We start from the raw sequence: 8998 nt of genomic DNA, 5'->3' as shown, positions 1-8998 counted from the left end.
CTGAACTAACCAGTACCCCGGAGCTCTTGACTCTAGCTGCATATGTATCAAAAGATGGCCTAGTCGGCCATCACTGGAAAGAGAGGCCCATTGGACAGGCAAACTTTATATGCCCCAGTACAGGGGAACGCCAGGGCCAAAAAATGGGAATGGGTGGGTAGGGGAGTGAGGGGGGGAGGGTGTGGGGAACTTTTGGGATAGCATTGGAAATGTAATTGAGGAAAATACGTAATTAAAAAAATATTTAAAAAAAGAAAAAAGAAAGAAAAAGAAAACCTGACAATTTAAGAAACCTTCCAGCCCAGAGCTGGGCAGATGGAAGCACAAAGGCTGGTGTTTATACCCAACCCGGGCTATAGAGAAAATTCTTGAGGTGGACGAGGTGAAGATATGACTGCTGCCACAGAGGATCCAGGTCCAGTTCCCAGCATCTTCATGGTGGTTCACAACAATCTATAATACCAGTGTCTAATGGATATAGACATTCTTTTTAAACAGGCAAAATGATGCCATAACAGTCACTGGTAGTAAAGAGTCATAAAGTTGTTGCAGTGTGAGCTCGTCATTATAAAATATTTTGAGCTCCTTCTATGCAGAGGAAATAGCTTTATGTAAGACTTCTAATGTCTGCCTTAAGGCATTGAATCAGATGCCCAATTCTGGCGTCCAGAGACATCAGGCATGCATACGGTGCACAGGCACATGCACTTCGGAGGCAGAGGCAGGCTAATCTCTCTGAGTTCAAGGCCAGCTGGTCTACTAGTGAGTTCCAGGACAAGGACAACGTTGTGGGATACTGCCTCAATCACAAAAGCAAAACAGAGCAAAACCACATGAAAATATTTTAAAATGTGTGGTGAAGAAACCACGTGCGGTGGCACACACCTATGGGTGACCGCAGCACTCAAGATATAGAGACTGGAGGATCAGGAGCTCAAGGCTAGCACTGACTATATAGGGAGTTTGACATCAACCTAGGCTACAAGGATCTCTGTCTCAAAACAACAACAAAATGAGTAAACACTCAGGGGCATGTTGACAATGGAGGTCACCCAGAATCTGACACAGGATTCTGTTCCTTCTAGGCTAGTCTGGATCTGCCTGTCTGCCGTTGTCTCTCTCAGTCTCTCTCACTCTTTCTCTCTCTCTCTCTCTCTCTCTCTCTCTCTCTCAGACACACACACACACATAGAAGATACTATGTTTCTACCAGATACTCAAATGTGCAAGAAAACCATTAATATTTTTAATAATATACTATTTATAAATAGACAGACACATTACTATTACTGCCCCCACACTAAACAAACAAATACAAAATATTTTAAAAATTAATTACAAGAGCAAGGCCAGGTAATAATAGAAACTAAACACCAACCATTCTCTCTGTCCCAGACTCCTCAAACCCTTTTGGAGAGGCCCTGCCTGCAAAGCCTGCGATGACAGGTTTGCACCTTCCCCTCTGTGGGTTCCAGGAATTGAACTCAGTCAGGCTTGGCACCAATTGCACTGACCCCCTAAGCCATCCCATCAGCCAAATTATTTTTACAAATTCTTGTTTAGATTTGTGCCATTTCTGAGTTGGAACAGAGTTTCCAATGTTCTCTTCTCCACAAGCAAAAGTTTAAGTTCCAGGAACCAAGAAGCTAGTTGCAAAAGAGAGCTCTGGAGAAGCAATAAATAAAAGTTCCTCTCTATCCTCCAGTTATCTGTCCTGATAGTGAGCCAGCTGGTTCCCCTGCCATGGAATGACTCCCTCCACATGACAGAGACACCTGCAAGAGGCAGGCTCACTCTATGTCCAGGCAGCAAGCCCAGAAAAATGGAAGATCCTTGCCAAAAAGGAGTTGATACTAAATTCTTTCAGAGTTTGATCATTTTCCATTTCACAGTGACCAGATAACATGCCTTTTCTTCTTCTCAAGGGTCTCCATGATACTGTCTGTCATCGAGTATGAGCCGTATGGGAAGAAATGGCATCTTCTACTCCAGAAATGTGTCCTGCTCCAAGTCAGAGACTGGGTCTGTTCTCTCTACTGCTCTCCCCTTTCCCAGGTATGGAGAGATGATAAAGGTGCCACAGCGTGAGAAAATTGGCTGAGCTGGTCAGCAGAGCCCACTCCAGACCTGTGGGTGGGAGCAGGTTTTGAGCAGCCGAGATGTGTGTCAGTAACATCTGTAAGCTTTATACAGGCTTTCCCCTGACAGAAAACACAAATATAGCCAGATCTTCCGTCCCACTAGAGAGCAGCAGGTGAGCAAGCCAGCATGCCCTGAACTCTCTGAAGAATCATGGTTTGGCAAGTAACGGAGCTGTCTCAGTCTGCAGAAATATGTCTTCTTTTGCTTATGTTTTCAAAATGTGCTATTGTCACCAAATATAGCAGAGCTTTCACAAGTTTTGTAAAACATACACACAGGTGCGCATGCGCGCACACACACCCCCAGTATGTCATTACTTCATCTATTCTCACATAAGCTCTAAATCCCACTTAAGAAAACCTCCTTGAGAGCTGTTTCCTTCTGGGAAGTGAGTTGAATTGGAAGGTCAGGGGCCCCAGGGACACTGAGAGATCACTCCCGCTGAGGACAACCTACCTGAGAAGCCATTAGATCTGGTCCAGTGAGGTGCATGGAGTCAGAAGCAGACACAGGGTTATTTGTGTTTCTCGTGATCCGGCACAAGAAGACCACCATCTTCACTGATGCCAAGGAGTCAAGCACAGTGTGGGAGCTCAAGCGCATCATTGAGGGCATCATGAAGAGGCCTCCTGAGGAGCAGTTGCTGTTCAAGGACAACCAGCTCCTTGATGAGAATAAAACTCTGAGGGAATGTGGCTTCACTAGTCAGGTAGCAAGGCCAGAGACCCCAGCCACAGTGGGCCTGGCCTTCAGAACAGGAGATGTCTTTGAAGGCCTGGAGATCCACCCCTAATCTTTTCCTCCACCTCTTCCAGACATGAGGAAGGATTCTGGAAACAGTGCTAAGGAACAAGATGCGCAGTGAGGGCCCCACGGCCAACTCCTAGAGACCTAGAGACCCATTCTCTAGTTAAAAATAAATAAGTAAATTGGCTGTCTTTTTAAATTAAAAAAAAAAAAGCCCAAAAACCTCAAACAAAACAAAACAAAAAAACAAAAAACAAAAAGAAAACCTCCTTGAGACAATGCCTATTTTTCCTCTATAGGAATTTGACAGAGAATAGACCCCAGGGCTTCATACGTTTGATTTTTTGTTTGTTTGTTTTTTGGTTTTTCAAGACAGGGTTTCTCTGTATAGCCCTGGCTGTCCTGGCACTCGCTTTGTAGACCAGGCTGGCCTCGAACTCAGAAATCTGCCTGTCTCTGCCTCCCGAGTGCTGGGATTAAAGGCGTGCGCCACCACGCCCAGCTTTCATACGTTTGAAAACTTGGTCCTCAGTTATTGAAATTGTTTGGGAAAGGTTAGAAGTATCACTGGGCATAGGACCGAGGTTTCAAAAGTCTCATGCCATCCCTAGTGTGCGCTGTACCTCCTGGTGGGTCAAGATGTGACCTGTTAGCTGCTGCTCCAGCTGCCTACCACTCTGCCTTAACGCTGACATTCCTATATGAAAACCCTCCAGAAGGATGAGGCCAATTAAACTCCTTATTGTATAAATGGCCTTGGCCATGGCATTTTTATCCCAGCAGTACAAACCCTAAGATATCCTCTATGCACACAGATGTTTGCTAGGTTAGCGTCTGTCTGCTTTTGATGATACTCTGTGGACCCCTCCGTCTTTTCACAGCCCAGTAATAGAAAAACCTGCCATCGTTGACATAAATTGCTTCAGGCATTTTTCCCCTGAATTAACTTTGAATCTTTCATGAGTGTATCATCTGCGGGCTTTTTGTTTGTTTGGATTTGGGTTTGGGGTGGGGTGTTTGTTTGTTTGTTTGTTTGTTTTGACTACTGTTTTCAGCAGTAACCTTATCACAGAAAAAAAGGCCAAGGGATTTGTTCTTTATGAGAAACGTAAGTAAGAGCTTTCGTCAAACAAAACCTGGGGGAAGACATCCATCCATAATCAAAATATATGAAAAAAATCTATTTTCAATAAACGAATAGAAAAGCATCCTAACCCAGGCGTGGTGGCACACGCCTTTAATCCCAGCACTTGGGAGGCAGAGGCAGGCGAATTTCTGAGTTCAAGGCCAGCCTGGTCTACAGAGTGAGTTCCAGGACAGCTAGGACTACACAGAGAAACCCTGTCTCAGAAAAAGGGGAAAAAAAGAAAGAAAAGAAAAGCATCCTAAATTTGGGTTGTTAAAACAATACATAAACGGAGTTCCACAGTTATTCACCATTGTGACATGGCATTCGCACACCAGCTGCCTCTCATTTTTTGTTAATGTTATTATTCTCCTGTGTTTGTGGGGACACAGAGCTATAGAACACATGTAATGTAAAATATGTCGTCCTTAGTCAACTGACACTTAGCTGTCTACCTTAAACAGATTTACCTCCCCCAGGTTGCTTATTTCTAAGCAGACAGTGAAGTATCTTTGCTAGGTAGAGTAGCTGGGAGTGCTAAGTGATATCACCTCTATAAAGGGCCGAGCACACAGTGATAGTGTGTCGTGTCTTTGCCACCGAACATCCTCGTTGCCTTCTGCACGCCCATATTGCTCTTTGCTAAAGAATAGTTCAGGCATCCAATGTGAGCCCACCATTGTTCGAGCCCACAATGGAAGTGCAGAGAGCCTTCTCTCAAGAACGTCAACTGCTGGGCAAGAGAGTTGGCTCAGTGGTCACAGCACTGGTTGTTTTTTCAGAGGACCTAAGTTCACTTGCCAGTACCCACGTGGCAGCTCCCTATTGTCTAGCTCCAGTGCACCCAATGCCCTCTTCTGACCTCTGAAGACACCAGGTACACTTATGGTAGGCAGCTAGGCACGGTCTCTGGTACACCGCTGCGTAAACAACACCACTGCGCAGGCGCTAGCCCGAATCTGGTGCCAACCCCTCCCAAGTGGGTGCATGCAAATTAAGGTGCTGGCAGACTGACCAATCCCAGGAGGACACAAAGCTTTTCCCTGTGCTGGGGTGTATATAAGGAGTCCTCCCTGGGTTCCCGGGGTTCCCGTAGCATTGAGTCGTTCCTGCAATAAAGCTGTTGAGAAGAATCGGACAGTGTTGCTTTTTCCTTGCCGGACGAGGTGGGCGCAACAGACATACATACAGCCAAACCACCTGTGCACATAAGATAAAATAAAAAAAAAAAAATTTAAAGTCTTTATCATTAAAAAGGAAATTATTGAATTTTCCCCTGTGAGGGATTCTTTTAAGGTTTATTTATTATATGTAAGTACACTGTCACTGTCTTCAGACACTCCAGAAGAGGGCATCAGATTCCATTACAGATGGTTGTGAGCCACCATGTGGTTGCTGGGAATTGAACTCAGGACCTTGGGGAAGAGCAACCAGTGCTCTAAACCACTGAGCCATCTGTCCAGCCTGTGATGTTATTTTTTTAAAAAGCTTTTCAGAGTCATGTTTAGCGGTAGTTATGGTTATTACTACTTGCTTTAACTAATAGAAAAGATAGACAAGAAAAATTGCCAGGCGTGGTGGCACACGCCTTTAATCCCAGCACTTGGGAGGCAGAGGCAGGCAGATTTCTGAGTTTGAGGCCAGCCTGGTCTACAAAGTTCCAGGACAGCCAGGGCTACACAGATGAACCCTGTCTGGAAAAACCAAAAAAAAAAAAAAAAAAAAACTATTGAAACTTAGTTTTAGCTCATCAGGGTGGCATAACCCCAGCACTTGGGAGGTTGCACGCAGCAATAGTAGTAGTTCAAGTTCACTCAGTGCATCTGACATTTCAAGACCAGCCTGAGCTACAGAAGACCCTGCCTCAAAATAAACAAACAACAAACAAACAAACAAAGGAAAACCAAAATGGAGCTGGGCATGGTGGCTCATGCATTTAATTCCAGCGCTCTGGAGGTATGGGCTGGAAGGAAGATGAGTTTGATGCCAGCCTGGCCTATAGAGCCAGTTCTAGGACAGCCAGGGAGGGATACATAATAGAGAGACCTTGTTTGTTTGTTTGTTTGTTTGTTTGTTTGTTTGTTTGTTTGTTTGTTTAAGGAAAGCAAAATAAAACAAAATAACAAGCACAACACAAGTTGTAAACGTTTTAGCTGCCAATATATTTAAAAAATTTTTAAAGTAAAAACCAGTTCAGCGGGGCGTGGTGGCACATGCCCTTAATCCCAGCACTTGGAAGGCAGGGGCAGGCGGATTTCTGAGTTCGAGGCCAGCCTGGTCTACAAAGTGAGTTCCAGGACAGCCAGGGCTACACAGAGAAACCCTATCTTGGAAAAAAAAAAAAAAAAAGAAGAAGAAAAAGTTCGACCCTAGAAAGCCACCAGGAGGCAGCATTTCACAAGGTTACAGAGGAAGAATGAGCGCACCAGTTTTCCTTCTGCAATGTAAATCTATTGGGAATGGGTTTTTAAAGAGACTATTTTGTCTAATAAAGACACTAAAGTCCGAGAGGTTAGTCTCTGTGAGTCATTCTAAGTAAATCTTACATCCTAGGACTCAAGAACAGGCAAACAGGGCGTGTAGTCAGTGCTCCCTAGCTACTGAGCTAGTGCTCCCCAGCTGTTGGTTGATTATCTTTCAACTCTTATTTTCTCAGGAAGTCTTCTTGGGTCACATGACACACAGGCAAACACTCCATGGTAAGGACTCCATTGTCTGTAGTCACAGATTGCAAGCTAAAGCACCTGACATCTTGTTGCTAAAGATTAATTGTTCAATTAGAGTATGACAGGAGTCATCAACTTCCAGAGCAAAACCGTGCACCTAGTGTCATCATGTGCCAGTCCTCCACAGAACAGAAGGGAACAGGCAGGCTACAACAGTTCTAGCCATGCCGTGCAAAAGTTGAGGTTGTGGGTTTTAATTTCCCCTCTGGATCATATTTTATTATAATTTTATTGAGCCTCTCTGTGAAGGAGAGCCATTCTGAAGACTCGGTGTGGGAGATAGTGCGCACACTCCTGCTTGGAAAGAGAGTAGGATTGAGCCCTCTGGGATACAAAAGGGGGCATTGGTTATAGCTTTGCACTTTCAGAGTTTGGTCGAAGGCCTGATGGGCTGACTGGCAAAGTTCCTTGTGAAAATCTCCCTTTCGTTCAGGAAACCCATTTGATAAGACATGTTGCTCTGCACTTAAAGATAGTATTGAAGTCAAATGGGTAAACATATTCTAAGTGGAGACCAGGAAAAAGGCTCAACGGGTAAAAGTATTTGCTCTGCAAGCTTGAAGACCTCAGTTAGGTCCTCCTAATTCTTAGGGCCTACGTAAAGAGCTGCTGAGGGAGTCTGTGTCTGTGTCCCTGCAGTCCTAGGAAGAGACAGGAAGTGGAGACAGGGAAACTGGCCTGAATGTCTGCTAGCCAGACGTGTACGGCACAACAGGAACGAGGGAGACAGACCCTATGCACACAGCACACACACACAGCAATAAGCTAATAGATAAATAAACAATATTAAAAGAATAAGGTCTCTTTTTTAATTGCAAGGGGATACAATGGGTTCATGTCTTAGAGAGTTAAAAAAAAAAGCATACATAATAAATGAGTGAAGAAAGTTATCGCCTGCAGTTGGTAAATAGAATGTAGAATTTACTTCTACAGAAATGGTTTTACTGTGTAGCACTGAGCATCTTAGAACTCTGTAGACCAGACTGGCCATGAACACACAGGGAGTTCACCTGCCTCCTGCCTCTACCTCCTGAGTCCTGGGATTAAAGATAGGAGGCAGGACTGCCCGCACAAAGCAATCTTCTTGAACAAAGAGAGCACGGAGTCTGTCTCAGTGAGAAGCATATGCCTAGTGGCACAAATCCGATTCCTGAAACTCACATCAAAATGGAAGAAAAGAACAGGCTTCCTAAAGTGGTTCTCGGACATTAGCCATGTCACACCATGCACATATAAAACACACGCACAAACACACATACACTGTGCATGGTGTGACACACACTGAATGAGATGCCCCAATAATCTTAGAGAATTGGAAGGCTCTGTGCCCAATGGTGGCACTGTTTGGAAAGTCTTCAGAGATCTGGCCTTGCCAAAGAATGTATGTCACTGGAGGTTGACTTTGAGACGTTAGAAACTGGCACCATTTCTAGCTCAGTTTTTCTACCTCAATGTTGTTCAAATTTCAAGTTCTCAACTTTTTTTGTTTGTTTTGTTTGTTTTTCGAGACAGGGTTTCCCTGTATAGCCCTGGCTGTCCTGGAACTCACTTTGTCGACCAGGCTGGCCTCAAACTCAGAAATCCACTTGCCTCTGCCTCCCAAGTGCTGGGATTAAAGTCCTGTGCCACCACCACCTGGCAAGTTCTCAACTTTCTATTTGGGCTCCCCCCCACACCCCCCATGGTTCTATTTGAACACCCTGGACTCTAATCCTCAGTCACAGTAACCCAAATAAACACTTCCTTCTATGTGATTTCGACATTGTGCTCTATCCCAGCAATGGAAATGTAACTCTCTCTCCTCTCCTCTCTGTCTCTGTCTCACACACACACACACACACACATACACACACACACACACACACACATCAATTATGTTAATAATAACTAGTAATTAATAAATAAAGAGAAGGGAAAATTTAAAACATTAACTAGAGGGCTTTCTTCCTTAAAGGGTTCTGCCTAACCATTTTTGGCCAAATGGATTATAGAAAAAAGGTGGATATAAAGAAAGAAAAGGGATAAAATGAGCCGGGCAGTGGTGGTGAATGCCTTTAATCCCAGCACTTGGGAGGCAGAGGCAGGTGGATTTCTGAGTTGGAGGACAGCCTGATCTTCAAAGTGAGTTCCAGGACAGCCAGGGCTATACAGAGAAACCCTGGGTGGGGGAGGGGGAGGGAACAACCAAAAAGAAAAAGAAAAAATAATAATAAAATGGTCAGAGATTTCTTTTTTTCCTTGGCAAAAACCCAGAAAA

At 44.4% G+C, this 8998-nt stretch overlaps 1 pseudogene across 1 annotated transcript in view; it reads left to right on the top strand.

Annotated features, from left to right (window-relative positions):
- LOC110310553 overlaps positions 1 to 3110 on the top strand; it is a 29372-nt pseudogene extending 26262 nt beyond the window's left edge. The window contains exon 2 of the transcript XR_002379849.1: positions 2553 to 3110. The product of XR_002379849.1 is annotated as an elongin-B pseudogene (transcript). The remainder of the gene's footprint in view (positions 1 to 2552) is intronic.
- The last annotated feature ends 5888 nt before the right edge of the window (positions 3111 to 8998 follow it).

The sequence above is a fragment of the Mus caroli genome, chromosome 15, assembly GCF_900094665.2.
Source record: "Mus caroli chromosome 15, CAROLI_EIJ_v1.1, whole genome shotgun sequence".
NCBI classification, from domain to species: Eukaryota; Metazoa; Chordata; class Mammalia; order Rodentia; family Muridae; genus Mus; species Mus caroli.
This window is presented reverse-complemented; position numbering and strand designations above follow the sequence as displayed.